The sequence below is a fragment of the Podarcis filfolensis genome, assembly GCF_964270895.1.
Source record: "Podarcis filfolensis genome assembly, chromosome: 5".
NCBI lineage: Eukaryota > Metazoa > Chordata > Lepidosauria > Squamata > Lacertidae > Podarcis > Podarcis filfolensis.
Window position 1 is genome coordinate 58,039,049 of NC_139608.1, and position 15,851 is coordinate 58,054,899.

Genomic DNA, 15,851 nt, shown 5'->3' on the forward strand with positions numbered 1-15,851 from the left:
TTAGTATTTTATATGAGTTATATCAATATAGTTATAATTAAAATGCTGGGGTAGATAGGCCTTTTGTCTAATGTAGGAGAACTCTTCTTATAATCTTAGCAAGCCTGCCAGATCATTAGCTAACCATGAAGATGCTTTCACTGAAGGGTCTCAGGAACAACCATAACATTCCATACATTGTCTTTGCTTTATAATGTTATTTGGTGTCTTGTTCCGTCCTCCGTGGTAAATGTTAAGTCATATAACTTTAGAGAATTAAAATGCCCCCTTCAGAACAGCTGTTGAAATCTGCCGCATTAGTTTATAATCCTCTCATTCAATATGCTTTCTCTCTTAACGCTAGAATGGGCTGGTTTTTGGTTTTTGTTTGCCAAGAAAGCATACCCAGTACTCAAATGTCTGTTGTCTTTTGGTGACAACGCAACTGATACAATCCACTGTACCCTGCCATTAGATAAGTATTCCAAATATGCTAAGCATTCCCCATGTCTCACAAGCAAGGAATTAACCAAAACAATGGATCATGAATGGGATGGCAATACATACCATAACATGGGACCAAACCACATTTAGGCTGTGATCCTATGCATACATGAGAGTAATTCCCATTGAATTTGATGGACTTGTTTCTGTGTAGAACCTGCACAGGTTTGAACTGTAAAGGTCTTAAAGGTGTCTGTGGGAGAAGGCAGAGAACTGTCCAAGTAGGGGTGCAGCTGGGCCATCAGCCAAAACTGATGGAAGGCGCTCCATGTCACTGAGGCCAAGAGCAGGCAACCTCCCATCCATCCAGTCCAGGGAACCACCAACTAAGAGTGCCTCATTCTTATCTTGATTGAGCTTCAGTTTTGGGGCTTTTTTCCAGTCCATTACCGAGGCAAAACATCAGTCCAGCACATCAACTGCCATATTTGCAGATGTAAAGGAGAAGTAGAGCGGTATGTCTTCAGCATACTCCAACCCTCTGGATAACCTACCCATCAGTTTTGTGTAGATATTAAACAGTATGAAGAATCTTGAAGAACCCTGCATTGAAGGCTTCATGGGGGCCGAAGAGGATTCCCCAAGCATCACCGTGTTAAAAATACAGATTTTCCATCAGGAAAAGAAATGTAGCTATCCTACAGAAACCATATTGTGTGCATGAGCCCAGGCAGGCATATAGTGCAGTCCCCTTACAGTTGTTCTTTTTTTTAATGCATATTCATGATTATTTGTGCCCGTGGTTCTTTCAAGGGGCTCACTCAGGATCCCACTTTCAATAGTGTTGACACCGGGGAAAGTTTTATGGCAGTCACATTGCTTCATGTCCAGTCAGTGCATATCCCATAACTTCCTGCTGAAATTCTGTAGCTCTTTATAGCACAAATGTTCCAGTTTATTTTTGTCCTGCTTTTGTTGCTCTCTATCACCTCCGGACAGTAGCACTGGAGAAACGTTGCAGAACAAACTCAAGCAGAATAAATCCACTGCTAACGGACTTGTATTGTGCCAAGAGCATGTTGCAGAATAAAACACCATTCTGGAGGGGCCCTCAGAAATAAGTGCCATTGGTGCTTTCTCCCAGGGACGCGGGTGGCGCTGTGGGTAAAACCTCAGCACCCAGGACTTGCTGATCGCATGATCGACGGTTCGAATCCCCGCAGCGGGGTGCACTCCCGTCGTTCGGTCCCAGCGCCTGCCAACCTAGCAGTTCGAAAGCACCCCCGGGTGCAAGTAGATAAATAGGGACCGCTTACCAGCGGGAAGGTAAACGGCGTTCCGTGTGCTGTGCTGGCTCGCCAGATGCAGCTTGTCACACTGGCCACGTGACCCGGAAGTGTCTGCGGACAGCGCTGGCTCCCGGCCTCTAGAGTGAGATGAGCACACAACCCTAGAGTCTGTCAAGACTGGCCCGTACGGGCAGGGGGTACCTTTACCTTTACCTAGTGCTTTCTCCTACGTAGGCCTGTCGCCTAAATTAGCTATGAAGAAAATTTTACAGCTCCTTGAGTTGGTCCAAATTGCAATGAAGCAATGGAATGGTTGCCCCTGGTTGCAGCAGATTTCTGAATAGGCCACAGTGCCACTTTAATTTGCTGTGCGAAATGCAGAAAACAAATGCTGTTATGACTGATAATATTTTAGATTAAATTCATTATGATAAGATGAATGGATTCAGTGGGTAAGAAGGACACATAGGAGGCCTGTGAAATATAACTGAAAGGAATGATATTTGAATAATAAGCATTTAGGAGGGTTCGTGCAAACAAGAATTGACCAGTGGGATAAATCAATGTAAATAAAATGACTAATTATACATTAGTTTCCCATTTGCCAGGTACCAATAGCTTTAGCTTTTTATTCTACAATAATCTATAAGGAGGATTCCTTTAGTCAATGAGTGGAGCTCCTCTCTGCCACCCCCTAAGTATGACTTGCAGACCTCCTCTGACATATTCTCTCTTTTTTTATATATATATAAATTTTTATTAATTTTCCAACATATATTAAGACACAATACAACTGACAATACATAAACAAACAAACATATAAACACATATAATTTCATAACCTCTTTTTCTTAAACCTTATTTCAACGACTTCCCCATACCTCCCTTTTCTGCATCCCTGTTTTAAACTTTTCCAGCAACCCCTAGTTTCAATTACTTATAATTCACTTTCTTTAATCCTTTTTCTCTTACCCAATTATTTGTCTGACATATTCTCTTTTAAATGGCCAGAAAATTTAAGCTGGGCAACTAGTTGTGCAATCCTCAGAAGTTAGCCCTACTAAGCTAAATGGGACTCAGGCTGAAACCCTAACCCCACTGAACTGGGAGTAAGCCTCATGGAATTTAATAAGTCTTACTTCTGAGTAGACATAGCTAGAATTGGACTGGTGCTCCCTAATGTGTGCTTAGGTTTGTGCTGCACATGGCTGTCCGCAAATCTACAAGAGCATGGGATGGAGGGACTCACAGCACTAACACCCCAATAGATCCTGCTTACACATTTGGTTTCCAGGGGATCCCCAAAGTTCAGCACAGAGCAGCAGAGAGCAAGACATGTCTCTGTCTCCAGTTTCCAGCTCAGACACACAACTCTGCTATTGTTCTCCTACAGGTGAGGGGAAAAGACCACCATGTGTTTCAATGGCACAGAGCAACTTCTTTGGATATGAAAAATCATGGTACTTACCTTGCTAGCCATAGCCATTACCCTGACAAAGGAACTGTTTTGGCAAGCTTCCCCTCATACATTTTACCTTCGCAGAAGAGGACCCCAAGAATTGGAAGATGCACAGTGTAGCATCTAGACTGACCCCTGCAAACTTATAACATATGAGGGTTGTGTTTTCTATCCCTATATGAACTGACCTGGACCTTGTGATCATCTGAGACACTTTTTTGTGTGCCTCCTCCTTCTCCACAAGAGGTCCGGAGGGTGGCAACATGAAAACAGGCCTTTTCTGCAGTGGCTCCATGCTTATGGAATGCTCTCCCCAAGAAGGCTCACCTGGCGCCGTCATTATCCATCATTAGGTACCAGGTGACAATGTTCTTCAGCCAGGCCTTTGGCTGAATAACATTCTATGTCCTTTTAAATGTGTTTTTTTTTTGTGGGGGGGTGTTATTGGTTTGTTTTGTTCTTGTTTTTTCTATGTCTTTTGTGTTTTTATTTTGTATTTTTATGATGTGAACTGCTCTGAGATCTTTGGATGAAGGGCGGTATGCAAAATTATAAAAGAAATAAAGAAATAAACATTTGTAAAAACGCATATGTAAAATATATGTTTTTAGTATATTGCAAATAACTTTAAGAGGCCTCATAGGAAGTGGTTCATAAATGAAATTAATAATTTGTCAGTGACTTAGGACAGGCTCTTCTCAGTGGCTGTTCCTAGAACCTCTAACTCCCTTCCAGGAGAAGTCTATTTAGCTTCCTGTCTGATGAACTCTCTGTGACTGGTAAGGACCTTTTTTTTATTTAGACAGGCTTTGTGGATGTCAGGTTGATATCTGTGGTCTCCTTGAATGTAGGTGTCATTGGTCACTGTTTTATTGGCTTAGTTAAATAATTTGGTTTTATAATTTCATTTGTTTTTACAATTGTTATGTAAATGTGCTAGACAGCCAGTCAAATAGATGCATATTACCTGGACATTTCTACCATACTGTGTTTTTTCACCCACTGATCTACAATGGCATCCTGTCTGCTTAGCTTCGAGGGAGATAGTGCAGAATTGACAAAACCTACCCAAGGGCAGGCAGTCACAACACTGTATAACAGGGAAATTTCTTTAACTTTTGCAGAGCTTCTCAGAGCAGGATGCAATTAGAAATCTTTGGTTCCCGAATTATCTGTGTCCAGACTTCTTTCTCTTGCTTTAAGCTTGGCAATCTGGGGTTTCCGTTTGGGGAAAGCTTTCAGCAAATCTGCAAGGAAGGAAGACAGCAGTAGGTGCTAGTGGATCAAGTGAGTCAGGGGGGAGTTACAGCAGGGATGAATAGCTGTTTGTGGTGCTGGGAAGATTGCAGGGCCATCAGGGAGCCATCTGGGGGAAATCATTTTATTTATAACTTAAGTAATAGCACAAACCATGTAGCAAATCGATTTGCTGGTGGATACCAGCTATTGTCTGTTTGTCCAGACAAACAACATCCATTTTTAGTGGACTCCAATGTAGTAATAACAAGAAAGGAACACAAATTTTAATTATATTTCCCAAAGACTGTGTAAGTCTTGAAGGCACACATTCCTCTCTTCTTTTTTTCCTCCTTAAAAAACAAAAGAAAAAAACAACTAACTTGCAGTTGAAAATATGTCATTAAAAGCTATGAGTCTGATTTTCTGCTCTGCTGCTTGGGATATTAACCAAAATGATAAAGCATTCATTCTTTGAGGGAAAATAAGTGGAGGGAAATAAATGCTGAAGGTCTCAAGCTGCAGATATTATTAGAATGATACTACAAGGAGAAAGTTCAATGCCCTTCGCTTGTTGGGTTTCTGTAATGCTACAAGCAAAGCAAACTCGGGTATGAGAGACCAGAATGACAAATTTTGGAAGTGATCTGGGGAAACATAAATGAAGGATCTCTGCAAGGAAGTCAAAAGTTCTGTCAATCCATTTTTATTTATTTTTTTAGTACAAACGACGCTTTGTTTTCAGAATTTTTCTCTTTTGACATGAACATGAGCAGTATGTCAGCTTCAGCTGCGGCAGACAGTGTATGCATTTGACAAGAAATGTCGGGACGTGGGCTTTCATATCACAAATGATTCAAATTAATTTGTGCTTTCCTTCACTTGTTTCTTCCCTAATTCTACAAGCTTGACTTCATATCCAGTGAAACTTACATTTATTTGTAATCTCGCTGCTGCTTACACTCTGCTGAGCAATAAAAGAACAATAAACTTAATAAAAAGCCCAAGTGATTGGAAATTGCTATGGGAATGGCAGTCCACTATGAAAGCTATAAATTTACTTGTATACTCATGACATTGTCAGCTAATTTTTATGAAAAGCCCATCACAGAACATTGCACCAAAACACTGTGATCACTTGCATGTCACACATCATACTTCCCCTGATAACAAAATAGAGAACGCATCATAAAACGATGCTTCGAACTACAAATTCATCATCAAGTGCTCTCTGTATCCACTAACGTTCCTTTCCTGACCCTGTCTTGCACCTGAGCTTCAGAGGAACCATATTATTTTGTTTAAATTGAAGGAATACCTAGTGGGCCATTGATGACATTTAAAACAAACTAAGAGAACACTATCATTTAATGTCATTAGCTCTTTGGCTGGCGCTGTACAACTCCCATCTAGACAGTGTTCCAAACAGGGAGAGATAGCAACAAGGTAAATTAAGCAACCTGAACTTCAGAGCTAGCACTCCTTTACTAGTTAACATTATTTGAGTGGTATTCAGCAAAGTAATCCTATTAGCGCAAGGATTTCTGCCTGCACAACAGGACTCCCTCTCCTCTCCCCGCACGTCCTCCCTCATCCCTTCTGCAGGGCACACAGGGAGAGAGGAGGGAGAGGAAGTCCTATTGCAGAGGTGGAAGTTCTTGTGCTTATGGGATGCATGCATTGGGTTCAGCCCTGAATTTGCAAACCTTCGAAAATAGTGAAAGCCCCACACCTGGAGCAGAATAAAAAATTTCACAGATTTGTTGTGGATTGTGCCACAGATCTCAACCAGAAATTCTACCCTGTGGTCAAGTGCTGGGTTGAAGTATTTGACCCATTATTGCCATAGGTGAAAACACTGGATTAAACACTGGAAAATATTGGGTTATGCTTTATGAAGCAAGTGAGTTCTTACCATTTTCAATGGGTCTTTTCTTTAAAAAAAAATTAAAAACATCTTATTTATTAATTGAGAAAACTTTACATATTTTCACATGAAACGTAAGTTACTTTATCTGTTGACTTCCTGTCCTCCCCTTCCACACTTTCCATATTTACCTTTAAATGCTGCATATTTCGCCTATATTATTCAATACATCCAATTTAACCTATTTGTCTTAATAATTCATGCTGTTGCTCATATTTCAAGTCCTGCGGGCGTTTTCATCTTGCTACAATAGTTCTTTAAATACTCAGTAAAATGTTTCCAGTCCTCAATGATTTTGGTTTTTTTGTCATTTTGGTCTATAATATTTGCTGTTAATCTTGCCAGTTCCGTGTACTCCATCATTTTCGAAAGCCTATCTTCCTTCCAGGTGGGCATTTTACTTAGAACCTATGATGGTTTAGCTCCACATGTAAATGTTTGTGTGATACTGCGATTGTGTTTGTGGCTCCATCCTTGTCATAGAAAGGTGTGGGGTGGGGGTGGGGTGGGGAATGCTTATAAATAAAATGCCCCACAGAAGTCTGCTAGAGGCACCTTATTTCTGTAATTCTGTTTTTAATAATGTGTTGAAATATAAGACTATGTGAAGCCAATGGCTTAGCACAAATGCTTTACTCCTCCTCTGGTCCCACTGTTTCTGCACCACTAAGCTATTGTTTGGCTTAGCATTTTGTCTGAACCTGGGCTTATGGCTTGTCTTGTTCCAAACAAACCACAGCTGTAGCTAAGGTTTGTTTTATGGCTCACTGTTCCCGGTTTGTCCGGAGGAGATAAACCAAAAGCCCAGGTTCAGATTACATGTAAGACAAACCATGGTTTAGCTTACAGTGAGTACAGTAGCAGACAGACTTGAGAAGGAGCAAAGTGGTTGTGATCTCATCTCTGGTAACCCCCCCCCCCCACATGTTCCAGTTAAGCCATGATTTGGCTTCACTTTACAGGTGATCTAAGCCACTGTGTTCAGAAATAAAGCTAGGTGAAAAACCTTTCAAGTAGAATATATATCAAAATTGACAGATCTGGCAAAAATATAAATGTAAGAAACCTTAATTTTGTCATTGTGATAACATAAAAGGATGTGTTTCACAAAAAGAGGAGGGGAAATTGCATGTTTATTTTGTGGATACTATATCACATATGAATCTTTTATAAGTTTTCCATGAACTATATTAATTAAAAATTAGTTCTGGGAATATTTTTTATGGAACATAAGATCTTGCATAAACATAAATGTTCAGAGATTTTTTAAAACAATATTTGAAATATAGCGGTGTCCAAAATACAGTATCTGAAATGAAAGTAAGTTATTCCAGTATGTCTGGTTGCTGGGTCTTGTTTTTGGATTAAACTAAATTGTCTAACAGTATGACCTTAAAAATGGCTTCTCAGAAGTAAGTCCCACTGAGTTAAGTGGGGCTTATGCCCATGTGAAAGGGAATAGAATTGTAGCCTGATTTATATTAATTTGGCTCTACAATGTTCAACACTTAGCTCATTGTTACTAAACTGTATCAAGCTGATAAGTCCTATAAAACATGATTGAGGGCGCTGTCCCTCCAGGCTAAGCAGCTGAATTTCCATTGATTTGAATGGAATAGCCTCCTTAAAACTCTCCATTAGGACTTCAGCATACTTAATTTCAGATGGATTGTGCCCTGACTATGAAGATAGTGTTTCATTGCTTACTCTGTTCTATTTGCACAATTGTTGGATGTTAAATATGTGAATCATCATGCAAGACATTTCACTTTAGTTTGGGTTCAAACTACCCATTACATCTTATCAAAAGCTCACATCCCTATCCTACATTCCACTTTCTTAAGATGTTTACCATAAGCAGCACTGCAAAGGATGATTATGAAAAGATTCAAACAAATCTTCAAGAGAGAGAAAATTCTCACTGAAGCCATACTCCTTCACTATGCTCTCATTGGTGCTCCTCCAAGCGGTTGATCAATCTGGCCAACTAACTGATCTCATTCATATCTCACAAGTCCACTGTGATGCTTTTGCGAAGCACTTCGGGACAAAATAACTTGCATTTTAATGTTGTATTTTAATCTCGTTTTTAAGTTGTATTTTAATCAATTGTTTTTATACCTTGTGTTAGCCACCCTGAGCCTGGCCGTGGCTGGGGAGGGCGGGGTATAAATAAAATTTATTTATTTATTTATCCCCCGTTACTTGGACACCATTTTATCTGCAGCCCCATTAGTGAATCTGTCTAGATAACTGTCTATTCCTGTATTGCGGGATAATGACTTGTTACTAAGCTGTGAGAACTGTGAGCCCAATGACAAATTTAGGTGTACTTTGGTCTAGAAAGACAGGTGTATCCTTACCAATTCCAGAGCCCACCCAAAAAATAAAAAATTACATGTGTTTAGAAAGCTCACAAAAGTTAAAAGGACATAAACTGTTACATCAGCACCAAAGTGTGATTTCACAGCCATCTCAAGGTGTAGCATACTTTAAATAAAGTATATGTGTATTGCATGGCTTTTACTTTAAGGGATTGGATTCAACAATACAACCCACTGATGTAAGGAAATGTAAAGTTTGACAAGGCAATCTGTCAGTGAAACAGCTAGTCTCATTTACCTGAGTATCTGCAAGTCTTCTGTGAGACCCCGGCCACACTAGGGAGCAGCACTCTACCAGAAGACAACATAAGGTAAGACCAAAGTTTCTTACTTTCTGTGCTTTGGCTTTCCAAGTGGAATGATTTAGTTTGTTCATCAGATTGTTTCATGCTTTTAATTCTGCAATGTCATAATAAGGTTATCTTTGAAAGTCAAAGAGCAAATCTATTGTAGTGTTACACGCCACCCCAATCTCTGAGCAGTGCGGAGTCAAGACACCCACAAACTCATAACGGTATATACAGAGGCTTGAGCTACAGCCCAATATGTTCCCTTTCATAAGATAAGTGAGTTGCTCTTGGTTGACATTTGTGTGGGTAGCTGGAAACTGACTTCTTCTTTTTTAACTACAAGTTTGTCTCTCTCTTGTGAAAGTGGGCCCTTTCTTTTTTGTTCAGAGCAGATTTGGGTCTTTCAAATTTCAGCGGCACCCCATGCGAGATCAAAATTTGATGCTCTCCGCTTCTCACCTTCCTTTCTGCATGTGCACTGTGTCATAGTTGTGACACCCCCCCCCTCAGCTCAGCACCCAGTGCAGGGGAACCAGTTGTGCTGCCCCCAATCCACCTCTGCCATCCCTGTTGGCAAGGTACTAGTAGGAAGGGGGATCCTAATTAGGATTGTAATGTTTCCAATAACTCTAGTATAGTAGGGTTCCATACAGGGGAAGTGGCTGTGTGTGTGTGTGTGTGTGTGTGTGTGTGTGTTTAGGAATCAGGTGGATATCAAATGCAGCAACTGGGAAAACTGAAACAGATACATGTTTCATGGGGAATGCACATAAACATCATTTTGTTATATTCTTCTTTTCCACTGAAGTGCATTTATGTATAAGTCCAAATAGCTTAAAATGATTTGGTAACCTTCCTAAATCCTGCTAGAGGGGCTCTGATGTGTACTTGGGACCTCAAGTGATGAGCAGTTTCCATATGTGCGTAAGCATCCATGTTAAGAGATCACTGTGCACACAAGTAAAGCCTCAACAAAGCTTTGAGTTGCACTCTTGGTGCAGAAGTTTTATTCCCCTATCACTTTCTATTTAGTGCTGAAAATGGCTACTTTTGCAATGGGCTAAATTTGTACTCAGATGTAAGCTCTGCTGAGTCTGGCGAAACTTATGATCAGGTACACGTGTATATGATTGCAGCCTAAGGCTGTGTACACTTTACCATTTAACATTTACTCCAGTGTGCTCCCACCACTGGTGTTTGAAATACACAGGGCATTAGGAACAATCCATAGGTATTCTGTAGCTCCTTGAGAAATACTTTTGTTTGATGCATTCTTCCTCAAACCAGCTTCCCCCGACTTGAAGATGTAAGTCACATTCACTTTGCAGTTGAGCTGATGTGTGTACTTTTGAGAGAGCCATTTTGCATGCTCTGATGACAACTTCATGAATAGGAGGAGCTGAGGGGTGCAGTTTGCAGGTACAGGGCAACCAAACAGGTAATGTACACTGGGTGAAAACATCCCTCTCCCTTTCTGGTGTATACAGCAACATCAAACACAACTTGAAGCATTGTGGGGGGAAATGACCTTGTATTTTAAGTTGCTAAAGTGTACGTGGCCTAAGAAACATGCAGTAGAGAATGATTGTTCTGGGTTCTACCACACCTGAAAGTCATAAAGTTGCAGAATTGTAGTGTTTGCTTCCCCCGCCCCAAAGCGTACTGTGAACTTCTGCTATCAATGTATTACATCTGTAAAATCTGTTTTAAAAAATTAGTCCAGAAAAGGATTAACATTACGTGTACATGAAAGCGCTTATTTGGCTTAAAAAATTGTTCCCTTTAGGATGAGTGCTCTTTATTCAACCTTTCAATGTCAGTTATCATTTTTAAAACAGCTTGACCTGGAAGCATGCAGCTAAAATTGTGGTGACTGTTAATGACAGTTTTATTGGATGCTATGCTTATAGTTCACATTTTGAGGTCTGTATGTAATTGATCTTTCTACCCTACGAGAGAAACACTGCAATAAGTTGGTTGCAGCACCACATTATAGTATAGAGAAATAATAATGATGTCACCTTGAGATTCAAAGATCGTGGAATAGTAATAGTCTCCTAGCTCATTCTCCCAACTGCAATGACCTCTCCAGTACTAAATCTTAACAGTCTCAGCATTATTTTTGAATTATTCATGCTAGCCTTTTCCCTCACTACAAAATCAAGGGAAATGAATGCATCATGCTCAATCAGCTCCACAGGTATTTTGTGTGTGTGTGTGTGTGTGTGTGTGTGTGTGTGTGTATATATATATATATATATATATATATATATATATATATATATATAAAAATTTGGTTTTGCTAAAAAAATGGGGGGGGAGAAAGAAACTATAAAGTGGGATGGGTCACATGTCTAGCTGAAACTAGAAGGAGGGGATGGAATGATCTTACATGTAGAAAAGGGCAGAGCACTTTCTGTATTATGCAATATTTATCTCTTTTTGAATCTGTATAAACTCCAGGATCCTGCCTTATGTCTTAATGGATTCTGTTTGTGTAGAAACTCGCACTGGAATTCAAAAAAGTGCCAGTATTTCTGATGTATCCAAATTGTATTTTGCTGTACTGTTTTTGTCTAGAGTGTGCTGATTATCAATTGGGGAATATGTCTCAATAGTTATGTACCTTTATTGCTGCACCTTAAAGAAGTATTCATCATGATTTTCCCCACCCCACCCCTCCTCCATCAATGGTATTGAGCAAAGCTAAGTGCTAGTGAATAGAATTGTTTAGCTGGAGCGATGAGAATAAGAGAAAAAGCAATAGTCCGGAGTATATTGCGTACCACTCTGTCCTATAGAGGACTGGGGGTGGGGGTGGAAATAACTCTTGTTTGTTCTTAAAGGCAGTATGTTGACAACTCTTCTAGTTTATCCAGTCTAGATAATAAGAGGATACAGTTTTATCTGAGTGATGGATTTCATAAAAAAAAAAGAGTGCACATGGGAATAAAATAAAATGCATGTAAATGTAAACTCAGGCAGGTATCCTGATTCATCTGTAGCTGGTGACCTTTAAGTTCATGATGAAAAACAAATGTCAAGCATTCAAAAGACAGGAGTATCCCTGGCTTTGCTGAGGATTTTGTATGCTATCGCACAGACTGTATTAATTTAGTCTGGCATCAATAACCTTGAAATCAGGATTTTGCGCTAAAAATCCAGTTTTATGTTTATTCAGAAAGCAAAGATAAAAGGCGACTTTATTTTAAGGGCCCTTCCAGTGGGAACAGGGCAAACATAATGTAACATTACAGATTTCCACCCCCCCAACCCCCCCCTTTACCTTGCCATTCAATACTAGCTCCCATAGCAACAGATTTTATATGAATGTCTGGAATCTGATGATCTTCAGGTTGCTTTGCACAGAATTTTAATTATAGCCATGATAAGCTTGTGACGGAATTCTGTAATGCAGCTGCAAATAGAGAGCCGTGGCAGGAAAATGCTTGTGGGGTGAAAGATTTTTATGGCTCTGGTGCTTTCAAAACCTACCAGAGGAGGAAGAACAGTTGTATTAATTGATACAACATTTGAACAATACTTACCAATAAAATGCCGGTTATGGGGAGATAGATAGATAGATGGATAGATAGATGATAGATAGATGATAGATGATAGATAGATAGATGATAGATAGATAGATGATAGATGGATAGATAGATAGATAGATATAGATATAGATAGATATAGATATAGATAAACGGTGGCTACCTTACACTATCCCCAAACTTAACACTTTAAAGAATACTAATATTCACTGGTGGTGTGCCAAAAAGAAATTTCTCCTGCATTCCCGCTGCTGCATTCTTTTTTTTCAAAAAAACTCTTTATAAATTGAAGAGAAAAGAAATGGCATCCAAAAGTTATCTAAGGGGAGAGTAAATTTCAGTGAAATTCTCATGGGTGGGTGGGGGGCAGGAATTTTCTTGTGCATATTTTACTCTTGAGAGTCTCTCCTTTTCTGATACAAATCATTTCACCAGCACTCTGCACTCTGCTGCCTTCCTGGGTGACCACACTTCAATGAAGTCCAGAGGAAGGCACCCTGAGGTGAACATGAAGCTTTCTCAGGATGAGGGAAGCTGAGTGCCCGAGACATGTTTACTGGAATGGATCTCACGCACATAATAATACTTTTCCGAAGTGTTTGACATAATCTTGAAATCCTTGCAACACCCCTATAAGGTAGGCCAGTCCTGTTGTTCCCAAAATTAGATAAGAGAGAGAGGACCCACTCCCAAGAATGAGAGACAACAACTCACCAAAGGCCAATACACACAATGGCACAAGAAATTTTGAAACCTGAGGCCAAGCACAAAATGGTGCGTCCCACCAAAGAAGAAGAGGGGAGTGAAGATCCACATTGGGAACAAGGGGAGGGTTAGGGTTACATGCAATGCGCTCAACTGCTGCCCAAGGCAGTTGCCTCACCTTGCCTCATAAACGGGCCCTGAGAGCAGACTTCCTGGCTCCATCACACTTGGCCACCCCAGAATAAAGCAAGCTCAAAAACAGACACCTATCAAAATTCTAAAGTGTCCTGAGAACGAAGCAGAAAAATTGAAGCCTTTTTAGCAATGGAAACTTGTGCGGAATTGGAGGCCAGATTCTGGCACTACACTATTAATGGACAATAGTCTGAAAATACTTTGTGTAAAAAGCTAATCAGATCTGGGTCGAGCAAGTACCTTGATGGGAGGGTGTATAAGGATCTCACAGATTGAGGTTCCCTGCTAAAGGGGCGAGTAGAAGAAAACCAATGCAGTAAACAAAAAATAATCATTAATATTACCAGTTTGTAACTGGTGCCCTGATTTCAGATAGGTTCCTGTTCTATTGGCTGCCCTGGGCTGCTTTGTGAGAAAGGGGTGTGTGTGTAAATTTACTAAATAAATAAGTCATATTTAGGAAGCTAAATGTGTGATCTTTGAATCCTGAAGAAATGCTATCTCGTGTACATGTCTATAATGTATATTTTCATTTTTATTCTGAATGCATAATAAGATTCATTTAAACTAGGTAGGAATTACAAATGCACATAGGGAAAATGTGCTCTTTTGTAGTTACATCTACATCGTTTCAATTTGCTGTGTTACTTCTTTGTTCCAGATTTAAAAGAAACACTTTTCACTGTGATGAAGGTAATGCTAAATTTTTGAAGGTGGTGGTGGGGTAGGGGGGGAAGGCACCCACATGTTGAAAAGAACGACAAGAGCACTAAAACCTCACTGGTTTTAGCCTAATTGAACAACAAACAGGACTGCCTTCACGGCAATTCTCAGCGCTATTAACATATATAGCAGAATATCCCAGCAGGTGGAAGGGAAGTATTTTGCAAACAGACTAGAAAGAACTGTTAGATTGGGATGAACCAAGAAACTGAGCATGATTAGACCATGCTTCCCTGTTATTATCACTGCAAAATTAGGTCAATTATATTTTCACCTCCTCTAATCTTCTGTTTGCATCATGATCTGTTCCAGGCAAAATTAAAAAAAAAAAAAAGTTTTACAACTGACTTGAATGAGGCACACACTGGGTTTTATGAGTCTAGGCGATATATCATTAAAACATAGTTTAAGATGCTAACGAAAACAATGAAAAAGCAACAAAATTAGATATTAATGTTGGTAAATATTGTAATTACGGTGAACATCAGTGTCACAGATTCAGAACCAACAGAATTACAGGATGATTTACTTTATTATCCTTTGATGTAGCTTAGACATACCCACAGTCCTGCTCATAGTTAGGCTACTTAAATTTCATTGATCTTCAAGGGATGTAAGCAGCCTAATTGTGTGCAGAATGGAAACCGGTGTCTTGAAATTGTGCAGAATCAGTCACTAGCAATATGTTGTGTGTGATATATTTTCCTTTCTGGTGAGACATGAACATGAAAGAGGACCTCTATCAGTTTATAAAGAAGCAAAGTCTGAGTTTTGTTCCAAGTATCGGTGGTCTGAGATAGCATTGTGACTCTTACGTCAGCTCAGGAAGTCTATCCTGGCCATGTGAACTGTCCAGATCCATGGAGCAATCTTGAATTGGCAAGAAGATGAGCTAGATGACCTAATCAGGAATTGTTTCATCTTTTGCTTTTATGGTTTTATGATACCAAGGATTTGCGGCTCCAAGTGATTAGAGAGTGTTTCAAAGTGTCTTGTGGAATGGTGACAAAAGGGAAATATGCAAGACCAATAAAGAGAAATAAAATCTAAAACAATGCTCTACAGTGTTAAGATTTTTATTTTTTAGAATTGCATTCTAATAGCAAATAGGAAATAGCAAGTTATTTTATTGTGATGAAATACACTAGAGGGGCGGGGGGAAAGACCACTAATTCGTTTTACATTGCATTAGCAATAGGAGGAAATTATTGTTGCATCCAAGTAATTAGATGAGATGTGGGGTGGATTCAGAAGTTTATGCAACAGAAAAGTTATTGACTTTACCTGGAAGAGGTACTCAAACAAAATAAAAATTCTTAATCCCAATAAATATCACTCCCCCTCCACACAAAAGGACCCTAAAGAAGGAACTATGCCCTTTGCACTCTACATGAAGCAAAATTTATCCCCTTTAAAGAAGGGGATAAAGAGGTGGCCCTCAGATGTTTGCCATTCAGTCCCCCAGCTGGTTTCTCCTTCGCAGCCCCACACCCTCCTTCCTCTCAAACTTGCATGCTGGCATTTCTTCTTCTCCAGCCAACACAGAAAAGCAGCAAACTGCAGGCCTAATCCAAATAAGTGGACAGCGGGAGGTAAAATCCCTAGGTAAAAACTCAACATCACGCTGTGACAAGCATTATGTCTGCACAAGCATTTCAGCATGCCAGAC